This window comes from Arvicola amphibius, chromosome 10 (assembly GCF_903992535.2).
Source record: "Arvicola amphibius chromosome 10, mArvAmp1.2, whole genome shotgun sequence".
NCBI lineage: Eukaryota > Metazoa > Chordata > Mammalia > Rodentia > Cricetidae > Arvicola > Arvicola amphibius.
In genome coordinates, this window is record NC_052056.1 from 94,846,144 (window position 1) to 94,861,010 (window position 14,867).

Below are 14,867 nucleotides of genomic sequence, written 5' to 3' on the forward strand. Positions count from 1 at the left end.
AGAGCCTGCCAGGCTCCAGAAGATCCTGTGGGCTAAGAAATCTGTAGGAAGATAGGCCTACCTTGACCTGAGCAGCTAGGCTGTCGATTCCAGCAATTCTGTCTGCTGTCTGGAGATCTTCAGTGTAGATGAAAGGCAGTTTTTCTCAGTGGTCAGCACTTGACAGTTGAAGCGAATTATGGATGGACATTGTTTTGTGCCCATTTGTCTTCTGTCTTCTTTGGAGGAAATAGAATGCTGCTGCTAGGAGCCAACCTGTCTCTTTTTGTTATGAAAAGTCTTTTAATAACTAAATAGTTAAATGCCATATTCCCCAGATCTCTGAGCAGTTGAGGGCTGTTTACTGGGTATAGATGAGCCATAACTACAGTATAGAATCTGCCTGGAGAGCTGAGTCCAAGCTTTGACCATACTGGCTGTCAACTTAACAGGTAAAGCACAGTTGGATTAAGAGACTTAAAAGTAGATACCAATTTAAAATATGAGACTTATTGTTTTGTAGTCTGGAATGAGATACAATGAACAGATAACATTTAACAGTAAACATAGGTGTATTTATGTTACATCTATGTACACATAGAATGAACAGAAATTGGGCTAAGTGGATGCTTTTGGTGGGCCCTACCAAAGTCATGCTACTGCACAAAACACACATGCAATAGAGCCAGCACCAGGGAACCAGGCAGGGAATACCTCATTAAAGATGGTGGGACTTGGTCACATGACCTGGCTCTCAATTAAGATAACGGTGAAGTCACCTTACCTCATTTAAGATGTTGGTAAGGTCACCTGACCTCAGTCGAAATGGCAGCAGTCACATGCTGTATGAAGAAGCCATGTGAGTTTTAAACATAATAACAAGAGAGATGCCTTTCGGTTTTCGGCTCGGAGGAGGCAACGGTGCAACTTTCTTCGATCGTCCTGAATCCGGGTTCATCCGACACCAGCCGCCTCCACCATGCCGCCCAAGTTCGACCCCAACGAGATCAAAGTCATGTACCTGAGGTGCACCGGAGGTGAGGTCGGCACCACATCCGCCTTGGCCCCCAAGATTGGCCCCCTGGGTCTGTCTCCGAAAAAAGTTGGTGATGATATTGCCAAGGCAACCGGTGACTGGAAAGGCCTGAGGATTACAGTGAGACTGACCATCCAGAACAGACAGGCCCAGACTGCGGTGGTGCCCTCTCTCTGCCCTGATCATCAAAGCCCTCAAGGAACCACCAAGAGACAGGAAGAAGCAGAAGAACATGAAACACAGTGGAAATATCACTTTCGACGAGATCGTCAACATTGCCCGGCAGATGCGACACAGGTCTTTAGCCAGAGAACTTTCTGGAACTATTAAAGAGATCCTGGGTACTGCACAGTGTGTGGGCTGCAATGTGGATGGGCGCCACCCTCATGACATCATCGATGACATCAACAGTGGTGCCATGGAATGTCCACCTAGCTAAGAAGCAACAAGAGAAAATATTTCAATAAAAGACCATTTGATAACCAAAAAAAAAAAAAAAAAAAAAACCAAACAAAAAACAAGAGAGACCTAGAGGTGTGATCAGCCCTGTTGCTGAGCCATCACGCCACAAGCCACAGTGGGGAGCAAAGTCTGGAATTGAAGACAATCGCCTCACGGACCCGACGAATCTTGTCATTTCCATGGGACCAGCAGTAGTGGTGGCAGGGATAGTTTGAGGAAAGGTGGAGCTGGTGGGACACCAGCAGAGCATTCATAGGCAGGTGGCTGAAGTTTGAGAGTTTATACCCTGGCTGACAGTGTGAAAACCCACAAAAACACCACAGGGCCTATAGAAGGATGTCTCGCCTCCATAAGCGGGGTGCTGGCAAAACAGCGACTCCGCAAAGCCTATAGGAATGTGTCTCTTCTTTACAGGCAGGGTGTTGAAGCCTGACTGACTCTGGTCCAGGCGACTGAGAAGCCAGAGGCTGGAGGCCGCTTTGAGCAGTCTCTCATGGCGGGGACCACTTACGAATGGTCCAAAAGAAAAGAAAAAAAAGAAAAGAGAAAGAAAAATCCAAGGGACTGGGGCCCCAAATCGAATGCACCACACAGCATGTGCAGTGCTAGCACGGAAGGACCAACCTGGTTAGTCCAGTCATGTTTTTAGCTGTGGGAAGCAACCAGAGATGAATGTCAGTGAAGGGCTCAACTGTAGCCATGAAGGCTGTGGTTGGGGGCTGGAAGGGGAGAACTCACCACCGAAGCCGCTGGTGTGCGTAGAGGTCAGTGTTCAGGCAGACAGAACACAGAGCTATTATGAAGAAGCCTGGTTTCAGAGCCCAGGGTTCCACGTGTCATCAGCAGGCCCACCCGTGGGCAGGAGGGAACATGGAGAGAGCCTGGCTGAGTCACGATCACCAAATGTTATATGGCAAACATAAATGTTATGGTAAAACGCTGCAGGTCCCCAAGTGGTGACAGTGGGCAGTGGGCACAAGACCACGGTGGGCCACAAAGGCAGCTGGTCCCAGGCAGGGAGCTGCACAGCAGGTGAGAGACAGAGACATGGACAGGCATGCCATGCAAAGTGAGGTTGGATATTTATTTAGTGGGTTATGGAAGGGAAAGCTGGAAAGGGGAGAAGGGAGAAGAGCAGAGAGAGAGGGAGAGAGGGAGAGAGAAAGAGAAACACACAGAGAGAGAGAAAGAGAGAGAGAGAGAGAGAGAGAGAGAGAAAGGAGAAGGAGGAGGGAAGGGGAAGTGGGGAGAAGGGAGAGAGGCAGAAGCTGCCTTTTTGGGAGAGAGACAGAAAGGAAGGAAGATCCACTTGCCTTGGCAGACAGGGGTGGGAGTGTGCGGGGCTTGTCTCTTAAAAGGACAGAGCAAACCATTACAGCCTGGATGCCTATATTTTGTGATCCCAGAGGGCCATGTCCTTCATGGCAAAAATCACCATGGTTGGAACTGGGAGATGGTTCTGTTGATAAATCATTTTCTGTGCAAGCATGAGGACCTGAGTCTGATCCCCAGAACCTATTTTTTTTTTTAAAGCTAGATTTTAAAAAAGCAGGATGGTGCACACCTTTAATCCCAGCACTCAGGAGGCAGAGGCAGACAGATCTCTGTGAATTCAAGACCAGACTGATCTACAGAGTGAGTTCCAGGACAGCCAGGGCTACACAGAGAAATCTTGTCTTGAAAATAACCCCCTGCCCCCCCACCACAACCAACCAATTAAAAAACTAAAAAAAGCTGACTGTGGTGGAGTTCACGTGTAATCCCAGAACTGGGGCAATGGAGTCAGGCAGATCCCTGGGGCTTAGAAATGGTGGATGGTGTCTGAGGGAAAATAATACCCAAAACTGTCCTATGGCTTAACCATACATACACATGCACTCACATGAACGTGCGCGCACGCACACACACAGTTGTTATTGTATAATGGATAGGGAAGTATAGGAAGCCATGGGTACCCCCTGTGAGCCTAGGTACTCCAGGGTGTGTGGGGGGTGGTCAGAGTTCTGCCCTGGTGTCGTGGGTGGGTGGAAGCAGATTCTATATCACATGACTCAGGGCTGTCATGTGGGTATTTATCGGAACAAACAGGTTTTGTGTGCATTTCGCGATCTTAGCATCTTTAATTTGTCGCGCAACAAATTGGAGACGATTTAGCATGTATTTAATTAATTTGACGAAAATAGTTCAACAACTGTAAACAAGGCTGAGCAGAGACATTTGCTCGTTCTCTGGAAAGCGGAACCTTGGCTCCTCCAGAGAGCAGAGAGGGCGGGGGTCTTGGGATGAATTGCTGGGCAGGGTGGCTCTCTGTGGAGGGGGACATAGTCTCAGCACTAGGGTGTGGTTAGGGAGCTGGGATGGAGGCTTAGGTAAGTCTTGGTAGCAGGTCTCCTGGCAATCTTGACCTTCTCACGAGGAAGTGATAAGAACCCCTGTTGGACGTCCTGAGTCCTGGGCATGAGGCCCAGTGTAACTTCCTGAGCCTAGATCAAGTTTGGAGACCTGTCTCTGGCTACCTGACCTAGACCCGCCTCTGCCCAGCCACCGCTAATGTGGCAGAATATTATTGGCCCTTGCTCCTTGATCCTTCTTGGCCCATCCCAAGCTTCTCCAGCCCCATCACAACCCTATAGAAGTCCCTGCTGGATACCATTAAGACTCTGCTCTGACTGACTCCTGACTCAGTGGATGTGTTTCTCCCTGGTGCCCGGGGGTGGGGGTGGGTGGGGGGGTGGGGGGGCAGAGTCACGACACTCACTATCCCGTTCAGCCCCAGGGAGAGTCTGGCAGGTCCAGCTCTGTCTGCCCCTCCCCACTCTTTCTGCCAGAGAACCCGGCAGACTGGTGCCCCTGTGAGGATCTTTCTGCTAGAGAAGCACCCCACCCCAGACTCCTGGCACTTCCCGGAATCAGTAGCTAGAAATTCCTATAGTCTATTGAGCCTCTGTCCTTCAAGGAGAAGTTTCCCCCCAAATAGTCCATATTAATTGGGGATTGAGTTTGGGGGCTGGGGAAATGGCTGTTCATAAAATGACAAACATGAGGGCCTGCATTTGAGCCCCAGAACCCACATAAAGAATTGAGCACGGTGGTATACTCTTGTCATCCCAGTGCTGGGGAAGTAGAGACAGGATCCTCGGGCTCACTCACTGGCCAGTCAGTCTAGCTGAAATGGCCAGTCCCTAGTCTCAGTGAGAGACCCTATTTCAAAAGCCAAGCTGGGGCTTAGGGAGTGGGCTCAGCAGTTAAAATGCCTATTGCACAAGTATGAGGACCCAGATTCAGGTCCTTGTAAACGGCTGGGCTTGTGGCATGCATCTGTAACCTCAGTGGCAAGGGGTGGAGACTGGAGGACCCCTGGGACTTGAGGGGTAGCCATTCGAGGGTACTTGGGTGACCTCCAGGTTCAGTGAGAGACACTTAAAACAAACAACTACAGCAGGGCTGAAGAGATGGCTCAGTGGTTAAGGGCATTTGTTGCTCTTGCAGAGGACCCAGATTCAGCTCCCTGCATCCACATGGTGGCTCACAACCATTCATAATTCCAGCCCTGGAGGATCCAATGCCCTCTTCTGACATCTGCAGGCACTAGGTTCACACGTGATATACAAACATACAGGCAGTCAAAATAGTCATAAAAGTAAAATAAGTATAATAATAATAATAATAATAATAATAATAATAGTAAAGCAGAGATCAATAGAGGAGACATGTCTTTATGGGTGAGCACCTCTCCCCACACAAAACAAGGTGGGTAGCTCCTGAGGAACACCACTTGAGGCTGACTTCTGGTTTGTGTGCATGTGCGTGCATGCCCAAGAATGGCATAAACAGTGGGGGAACTTAGCATATAAGAAGTCCCGAGATAGAAGATTTATATATAATATATATAATATATTTTAACTTAAATATATATATATATATATATTTCTTCGATGGCCTCAGTTCCTCTTTTTTCTTCTCTTCGCCGCCTTTGGGCACTTGCCTTGTATCTTTAAAGCCCCCACCTGGCCCCAAGGTAGCTGCTTCCGGCTCCAGACAATCCATCCACATCCCAATACCACACACAAACAACGCAAGCTAAGACACGCCTTTCTAGAAACAGCATGCCATGTCTTTTTACATGACATAGGCAATGATTTAATCACCTTGTCTCTGTCGTCATGGGGGGTGAGGGCTGTAGCACCTTTTGGGGTTCACTGGGTGCCCAGGATGACCTTGAACTCACTCAGGCCTGGAATTTGTTCTGTAGCTCAACCTATTTAAACTCCTCCTACTTCAGTCGCCTGAGAAGTTGGGATGACAGGCTTGGACCACCAGGCAAAACTCTCAAAAACAGAAGTAAAAGTGGGCTGGGGGCGTGGCTCAGTGATAGACCACGTGTCTAGATTCTACCAGTGAAGAGCTGGCGGTGTGGCTCGGGGTTTAGAGCCCTGGTACTAATAACCCGGAAAGCTAGCTAGGGCTGGGGAAGGCTAGTAGAGTCTCTGCAGTTTCTCCATTAATCCAAACTGTTTTGAGGTAAAAGCTGTGTGCTGGGGATGCGCGCCTTCTGGAGGACGTTCCCACTTTGTTCTCTCTCCTGTCAGGCCCCAGCTTGTGGTGGGAAGCTGGGCTCAAAGAATGGCTTGAGGTCAGGCTGCAGGAGGTGTCTGTACCTGGGGAGAGGAGTCTTGCCTGTGGGTGTGGGGGGGCTGGGTGGCTAGCCACACCCCGGTGCCGGTCCAGAGTGTGGCCTTCCCCATACCTGGCAACTTGGCTAATCGCTCAGTCTGGAGGGCGGATGTGGCTCAATATAATTATAGTTTGTTCGGTTCATAGGCTGTCTGCTGGGGGCCCCCAGGGGAGGGTGGGAGGAGGCTTTGGGCAGCATAAAGCTCCCATTAGTACAGCAAATTGGGCCTGTTTGGCAGTCTGTAGGTCTTGGGGAGGCCTCAGACCCGGCCCTGCCTGAGCTGCCCTGTGTGGAGGATGCTGCAGGGTTGGTATTGATTGAGATCCTGGGTTGTTCAGCTCCCTTTTGAGATGGATGGGCTTGGTCTGCACTAGAAACACCGTGGCCCCTTGAATGCACCCAACTCTATTCCAGGCCTCAGTTTCCCCAGCTGCCCAAGGAATGAGGTCCACCTGGCTCTTGGGGAAGAGAAAGAGAATCAAGATCTGGGTTTGGCGGTACACGGCTGCCCTCTCAGCATTTGGGAGGATGAGGCAGGAGGATGGCAAATTCCGGTAGATTCTGGACTACCCAGCATGAGATTCAGGCCAACCTGGGTTATATAACGAGACTCTGTCTCTAAATTCCCCAAACTCAAGTCTAGGGAGATGGCTCAGTTGGTACCGTGTTTGCCTTATAAACTCTGGGGCCTGGGTTTCATCCTTGGTGCCTTTATGCCCAAAAATCAACAAGGAGACTGAGTCCTGTATGAAAAAGCAAAGAGCCTTTATTTTATGCAAGTTTGCAAACTTGGTCTCTCTGCATGTCCAACATATTGGAATAAACAGAGAGCCCTGAGCTCAGTTAGAGTTGGGTTTTTATAGTAGTAAAGGTGGGGTTTCTGAGGTTCAGGACCCCTGACTGGCTGACATTTGTCTAGGGGTGTCCTGGTGAGTGTGCTGGCAGGTGGTCTTATCTACAGCGGTTGGAACGTTTGGCATTTCCTTTGGATGGTCTGTTCTTGGGTGGTGCTCAGGTAATCTTAGTTTGTGGTTCTTCCTGCAACCAGGTATTGCTTCAGGGTAAATTACTGAAACTCAGGCCTCCCTTAAACTTTTCAATGGCTGAGTCCTACTCTGGCAGGTGATAATGGTTGGAAGTAAAGAACTTCCTTTGGGTGGTCTGTTTTTATTTAGTTTAGCATGGCTGGCCCTACAGCACATGCAAAAGCTGGGCATAGTTGTGCATGCTTGTAACCCATCAAAGAGAAGGCAGAGATGGGGTGGAGGTGGGGAATCCCTGAGGATCCCTGGAGTTCCCTGGGACCTGTTCTAGCCAGCCTAAGCAAATGGGAAAACTCCAGGCCAGTATAAGACCCTATCTCAAAGGACAATGTGGACAGTCTCCTGAGGAATGGCACCTAAGGTGGCCTTTTGACATTCACATGTGGCACACACACACACACACACACACACACACACACACACACACCACACATACACACACACCGTCTCTGTGAGTTAGAGGGCAGCCTGATCTACCTGAGGAGTTCCAGGACAGCAAGGACTCCATAAAGAGACCTTGTTTCTTCCATAAATAAAAAAGTAAATAATTTAAAAAAAGAGAAAAATATAGGAGACAAGATCTCATGTAACCCAAGTCACTGACCCCACCTCCCAAGTGCTGGAACTACAGGGTTGCAACCATGATGCTGGGCTTACATGGTGCTGGTGATCAACCAACCAGCCTTCAAACACCTTCAAACACGCTAGGCAAACACCCTACCCACTGAGCCACATCCACAGGCCTGATTCAGATTGAAACCTGGTTTCAGATTGAAACCATAACAGAGCTGTGTATGGTGCTTCACTGGCCTAAAGCCCCTGAAGATGGGAGGCAGAAGCAGGAGGATTATAAATTCAAGGGCGGCCTGGCTTACACGGTGAATTGATGCCAGCCTAGGCAATTTAGCGAGAGCCTGTCTCAAAAATAAAAAACAAAATGAAGTCATAACAGGACTAGACCCCTCTTTCCCACTCTGGGCTCTTTGGAAGCACAGTCTCTCTTGGCTGTAGAGAATGTCATTGCCATCAACTGTCTCTCAAGTGGTAGTTTCCTGTTCTTCCTGGGTTGGCTTGGCCGTGGGAAGATGCTGAAGAAAGGCCCGGGTATGAATTTCTACTCCACGACCTGTCGGATCTGTGATCCTGCATTGCTCTCTAAGGTTGTGTGAGTCCAGGCTGGCCCCAGCCTTCCCTGTTACTGATACCATCACTGCTTCTGCCAACGAAGGAGGGCGGAAGTATCACCGCAAGGTTTCTGAGGCTCTTCCAGCGTTGTGTCCTGGGACATTTCTGCTACAGCCCTGGGCTGCCATAGGAGAAGTCTGGCTATCACGAGGCAGCCATGTTGTAATGAAGCCCAAGTCACAGCGTTCTGGTCCAACCTACAGTGTCTCTGAATCTTTTCAGCACAGACAGTAAACAAACATGATCCAGCCTGTAATGATTGATGTTGATGGTCTACTTGACAGCACCTAGAATCATTAAGGGACATCTTGTCCTTGTGTGTCTGTTTGTAAGGAAGGTGGGAAGAGCCCCCCTGACTATGGATGACACGGTCCCATGGATTTGTGTCCTATACTGAACAACACAGGAGAAAGCGAGCTGAGCACCAGTATCCGTCTCTCTCTGCTTCCTGACCGTGGATGTCATGTGACCAGCTGCCCCCTCCCTGCTCCTGTAACTATGTCTTCCTGACCACGATGGGCTGTACCCTCAGCCTGTGAGTCAAAATCAACCCGTCTTCCTTCCTGAGATTCTATTTTCTCACACCAATGACAAAAGTAGCTAGTTCATACTCCCAGGTGGCCTCTGCATCGCCATCTTCCCGTGGGAGGTTCTGAGCTTAGGCCCGCTTCTTCTCTAAGCTCCTTCTGACTTTCTAACCCACAGCCCCCGTGAACACCCCATTGGGCTGTGAGCTGATTCTGTCTGTCTGTCTATTTGAGATAGGATGGACTTGAACTCCCAATCCTCAGTCAACAGAGTTCTGGGAATTGTGGAATGGTTCTTTACAAAACCATAAACCATTGCCAAAGCAGTGATACTGTTTTTTTTTTTTTAATTTTTAAATCTGTTTATTTTGTGTGCATGTGTGATAGAGATCAGAAGACAACCCGTGAGAGTCAGTTCTCTCCTCTCACCATGTGGGTCCCATGATTTGAACTCAGGTCATCAGTCTTGGTGGCAAGCACCTTTACCTGGTGAGCCATCTCTCCATCCCTGAAAGCAGTGACATCTGAGTGTGATCTCTGAGGGTTTGGGATGTACAGATGTCCTCCTTCTCCGGAGTGATGAGGCCCTGCATAGGTTGATCATGAAGTTAGATATACTCAAGTTATAGTCCTTACAAGACTACATATTTTAGTTTCTTTATGTATAACATGGACAAGGTCCTTTGTCACCATGTGGGATTGCTGGAGAGTTCAGAGAGGCGTCTGCCTATGGAGGTTCCGTATTAACCTAATCGGAAAATTGCTTGTCTTGCTTCCTAATACCCTGGGTTTGAACTCCAACCGTGTGTATCCCAGGCATGGTGGCACACTCATCCATAATCCCAGCACTATAATCCCAGCACTCAGGAGGTGGAGGCAGGAGGATCAAGAGTTCAGGGCCATCCTCAGCTACAGAGTGAACGGGGAGGCCAGGCTACAGGAAGTCCTGACAAAACAAATAAGTAAGAAGTCCTGGCTGCAAATCCCTCTGGTGTCTTTGGTAGGAGACAAGATTGCCTGTGGCCATATGACCATTACAGTCTGAATGTGACACTCTTCTGCTTCAGGCCTCTGTGTTTGAATACTCATTCTCCATCTGGAAGCGCTGTTTGGGGAGGTTCTCAGACTTTCAGAAGGTGGGGTTCACCCGAAGAAAGCCATCATGGGAGTGGGCCTGGACGGTTATACCAGGACCGTGCTTCCAGTTTTGCTGTTTCCCCTTCCTGGCCCACCACAGTGTGAGGACTGGTCCCATCAGCCTGATGGACTGGACCCCTCTGAAATCCTGAGCCAAATGTTTCTGCCATACATTCTGTCATGAAGACATGAGACTAATACAGTCTCATACCAAGATGAACAAATCTCAGGTTTCTAAAATTTAACCCCTCTGTTCCATGCCTATATTGAGGGCGAGGCAGATGCAAAGTGTGTTCACTGTGGCATGCCTTTCTCGGGCAGGCTGACTCCTTGGACATCCCTGTCCTTCATTCCAAGCAATGAACCATGGTTTTCCTTGGGACTAATATGGCTCAGGGGACACAGTGGGCTGGCTCCACAGGAAATACCCCAAGTCATGAATGGCCATGTTTCTGACCCCGTGATAGTTAGGATTACTTGCAAACTTGACACAGCTTAGAATCCTCTAAAAGGAAAGCCTTGATTGGGCTTGGACATGTCTATAAGGGATTATCTTCATTATTAATTGATGGACGAGGGCCCAGCTACTGCGGGTGGCACTATGCCCTAGGCAGGTGGTTATGTGAAATGTAATATAGTTATGTGAAATGTAATATAGCTGCTGTGCTGGAGAGAGGTGGTTCAGTGGTGAAGAGCCTATGCAGCTCTTCTAGGGGGCCTGAGGCCAGACTCCCAGAACCTCCTGTAACTCCTGTCATCTTCTGACCTTTGTGGGTTCTAATAAACATCCCAGACACACAGGCACGCACTATCTATCTGTCTGTCTGTCTGTCTGTCTGTCTGTCTGCCTGCCTGCCTGCCTGCCTGTCTATCTATCTATTATCTATTATCTATCTATATCTATCTATCTATCTATCTATCTATCTATCTATCTATCTATCTATCTATCTATCTATCTATCTATCTATCTATCTATCTATCTATCTGTCATCTATCTATCTCCCAGTTCCTGGCTTGAGTTCCTGTCCTGACCTCCCTTGATGATGAATTCTGACCTGAAAGTATCAGATTAAACAAACTCTTTCCTCCCCTGGTTGGTTTTTATCAGCGTGTTTCTATCACAGCAGCAGAAAGGAAACTCTGAGCTCCAGATCTGTCCTAGGTTCAGAGAAGACATCTCCCATAGTCCTGTGGCTGCCCCTGGGAAACGCCTGGGCTCCTGATCAACCTGAACCGGACTAGGAATCAAAGACTAGATCTTGCCAGGAGCTTCTCCCACACAACAGTTTGTATCCAGGCAGAACCCCGACTTACAGCCTAGTAGTCTTCCTTTTTTTCTTTCTCCCCTGCCCTTCCTCTCATCCCAAAGGACATGGCTACTCACCTCTGTCAACTCTCTAATTCCCAGGCAATGGTGGGGTTGTTTTGAGGACAGCTGCAGAGCGCTCTGCTTTTCCCCAAAGCCCCTGGTGTTGCCTCCTTTTCAGCTGCCCCTCATCCTCACCAAGGAGCTTCCCCTCATTAGAACAGGCAGCAAAGCCTTTAAAACCAGAAGAATGTCTCCCAGAATGCCTCATGCCTGCTTTATGACTGCGGCCACACAAGAGTGGGCCAAGTCAGGGTATACACACTACAGAAACACGCAAGAGGAGTCTGTTCAAAGGACCTGTGGCTCCAGACATCCTGCCGTAAAAATAGCTGTGGGCTGATGGCTTCAAGGGGGAAGGGACAGGGGCGGTTTACATCATTTGAGCTCCTGAGGGGGTCTAAACGAGAAGACATGGCAGTTGATGCCAGGACTTAAAACTTTTCTCTGGGTTCTTTGTAGGATGGTGTGTGTGTGTGTGTGTGTGTGTGTGTGTGTGTGTGTGTGTGTGTGTGTGTATGTGTGTGTGTGTGCGTGCGTGCATGCGCAAGTGCATGTATGTGTGCATGTAGAGGTCAGAGGTCAACCTTGGGTGCTTTCCTCAGTAATTCTACATCTTGTTTTTTTTTTTTTTTTTTTTTTTTTTCCCCCAAAGGATTTTTTAGATTTTTTTTTTTTTTGGATTTTTTTAATAATAAATGTGTGTTCCGTAGCCGGAGCACACACTCTGCACTCTCAGCACTAACCGCCGGGGAGAACCTACATCTTGTTTTTTGAGGCAGGCTCTCTCCTTTGGCCTGTAGCTTGCTGATCAGCCTGGATACCTGTCCAGCAAGTCCAAGGCTCTGCCTTTCTCTGTCTTCCCGGATTGTAAGAGTGCTCCAAAATGCCTGGTTTGTTTGTGTGAGGTTCAAACCCAGACTGAGTCATCTCACTAGCCCTGTATTTATTGCTGGGGTTTGTATTTTGAGGCAGGGTCTTGCAATGTCACCTAGCCTGGCTTTGAACTGATCACCCTGCTTCGGCTTCCTGAATGCTAGGTTTACTGGCGTACCACACACCCAGCTTTCCATGGACCCTGGAGGCTTGTCTTTCATTATCTTTGTCTCCCTATTTGAACATGACCCCTCATGCTTTGTGACTTCACCCCTTTGTTGGTGTGCTAGAACATTCAAAAACTTACCTTTTTCTTTCTAAACCCACAAACGAAACTCACCATGCCCTCTGTATTCTAGGCATAGTGTGGGGACATCCGCCTATCGAAGCCCCTCTGAGTGAGTGGTGGCGTTCTCTGGTTCTGGTTACTCTCAGAGCCACACTGGTGTTATTCACCCCAGGGCTTGGTGACTCAGAAAGTCCTCAACAAATATTTAATGCTTGAATAAACTCCATAGGCACTGTCTAACTAGATCACTAAAATGTTCCCAATCTTGGGGTCATTGAGTGTGAGTTCCATCCCAGCAGTCCATGCAGATGCTGATCCAAATTGCCAAGAAGAGAAGCTTGGGAAGTGTGCTCCCTGTCTCAGCGGGTGAGCAAGGAGAGCCCGCTTGAAAGAAAGTGGCCAAGGGCGCTGTGCCAGTTGCTTTTCTCACCAGGGTGACACCGTTCGGAGAGGAAAGATTGATTATGCCTCAGAGATTCAGAGGACGCAGGTCCATCAGGGCAGGAAGGCACGGTACGGGGACTGGCTCCTGTTCATAATGGTGGGAATTTGTAAGGGGATCCTCTCACGTGGCACCAGACAGGAATCAGAGAGCCAGTTAGGGTGAGGTAATTCCAGCACTAGAGAGGTTAGGAGGTCAAGTCATCCTTGATTACAAAGCAAGTTCAAAGATAGCCTGAGCAACATGAGTTTGGCTCGTGGGCCTGTTCTGGTTTCCTCTCTGTTTCTAGTACCAACTTGGGGAGGAAAGGGGTTCTTTGGCTTACACTTCCAGGTCACAGTTTATCAACGAGGGAAGTCAGGGCAGCAAACTGAAGCGGAAACCATGGAGGACGCTGCTTGCTTGCTAACTCACAGGTTCATGTTCAGCCAGCCATCTTATACAGCCCAGGTTCACCTACCCAGGAAATGGTTCCACCTAGTCAAGACAATTCCCTACAGACTTGCTCACATCCAGTCTGACCTATGCAGTTCCTCAATTGTGACTCTAGGATGTGCCACGTTGACTGTTAAAGGACACCAACCACATAAGTACACAAGTAGACAGGAACAAAAGGAAGCTGAGGGTGTGGCTCAGTGGTAGAGCCCCTGCCTAGAATCCCCCAGTGAGGGGCTGGAGTGTGGCTCAGTGGAAGCGAGATCTCTTTAACTGTTAACATCCTCCTTCCCTTCTGTCCTTGGCACAGTTAGCTTTACCTCCAACAGCCGGGATCCATACCCCAGTGCTTCCACAACCTTCCAAACAGCTTTGCACACACTGAGGCCCCAACAATGGCAGACTCAGATGGGTTCCTTAGGCTCCTTGGATCTTGCAGAGCAGAAAGTCAGGCGGACAAGTGACGTATGGAAGGCTGTGTGCGAACAGCGCCCTGGAAGCCCAGCAGGCTGCTACAGAGCTGTATCCCCAGCCCTTCTCTCCCTCCCATTCTTCTTCCTATTCATTTTTCTTTTCACCTTGAGACAACATCTCACTAACTCGGCTGCCCTGGCATGGAACTCACTATGCAGCTCAAGCTGGTCTTGAACTTGGTCTTCTAAATGGGATGACCGGCGTGTGCCACCATGCACGGCAGGAAGAGTTTTAGCATGGGAGGGGCTGGTTGGGGTTGAGGGTGGGAGACTGGGGTAGCTTGTTGATGGCGAGGCATTAGGAGATAATTCAGTGTTTGCCAAGCAAACATGAGATTTCAGTTGGATCCCCAGCACTGATGTGAAAAAGCAGGTGTGGTCACACGTTTGCAAGCCCAGGTCTGGGTGAGCAGAGACAGGAGGCTCTCTGGGCTCGTTGGCCATCTTGCCTAGTCCAGTTGGCCAGTTCAAGGCCAGTGCGTGACTGTTTCAAAAATAATAGGTGGCCAGCTCCTAAGGAACCCTCACAGTTGATGTCTGGCATACAGACACACACGCACGCAGGGGAGCAGGGATGGGGGAAGAGTTGAAAGGAGGAATCACTTGTTCCAACTGGCCTCGGTGTGGTCTGAGCAACACCTGTCTCTTTCTGGGCAGACATTCCGCGGACACCTCACTATACTCTCTGGCATTTGCAGGGCTCCAGCTAGGATGGAGCTTTGCTGTTATTCCCAATGGCACTCCCCTGGGCAGCCTATGAGCACTCTGCTTGCTCAGAGCTGTCCTGGGCTTTTCAAAGTTAGAGGCCAGATGCTGTCATTGTCCCCCTCATTGATCCCAGAGCCAAGAGGAGCCAGGGTTAGGCTTATGGCCTGGCGAGGAAAGACAGTACCTCGCAGCTGGCACAGAGAGCAGCCACCTGCGCCATGTGTGCCCTCAGAA

General features: G+C 49.2%; 1 pseudogene; it reads left to right on the forward strand.

Moving 5' to 3' along the window:
* Positions 1 to 905: 905 nt before the first annotated feature.
* On the forward strand, positions 906 to 1,504 carry LOC119825633 (annotated as a pseudogene).
* The last annotated feature ends 13,363 nt before the right edge of the window (positions 1,505 to 14,867 follow it).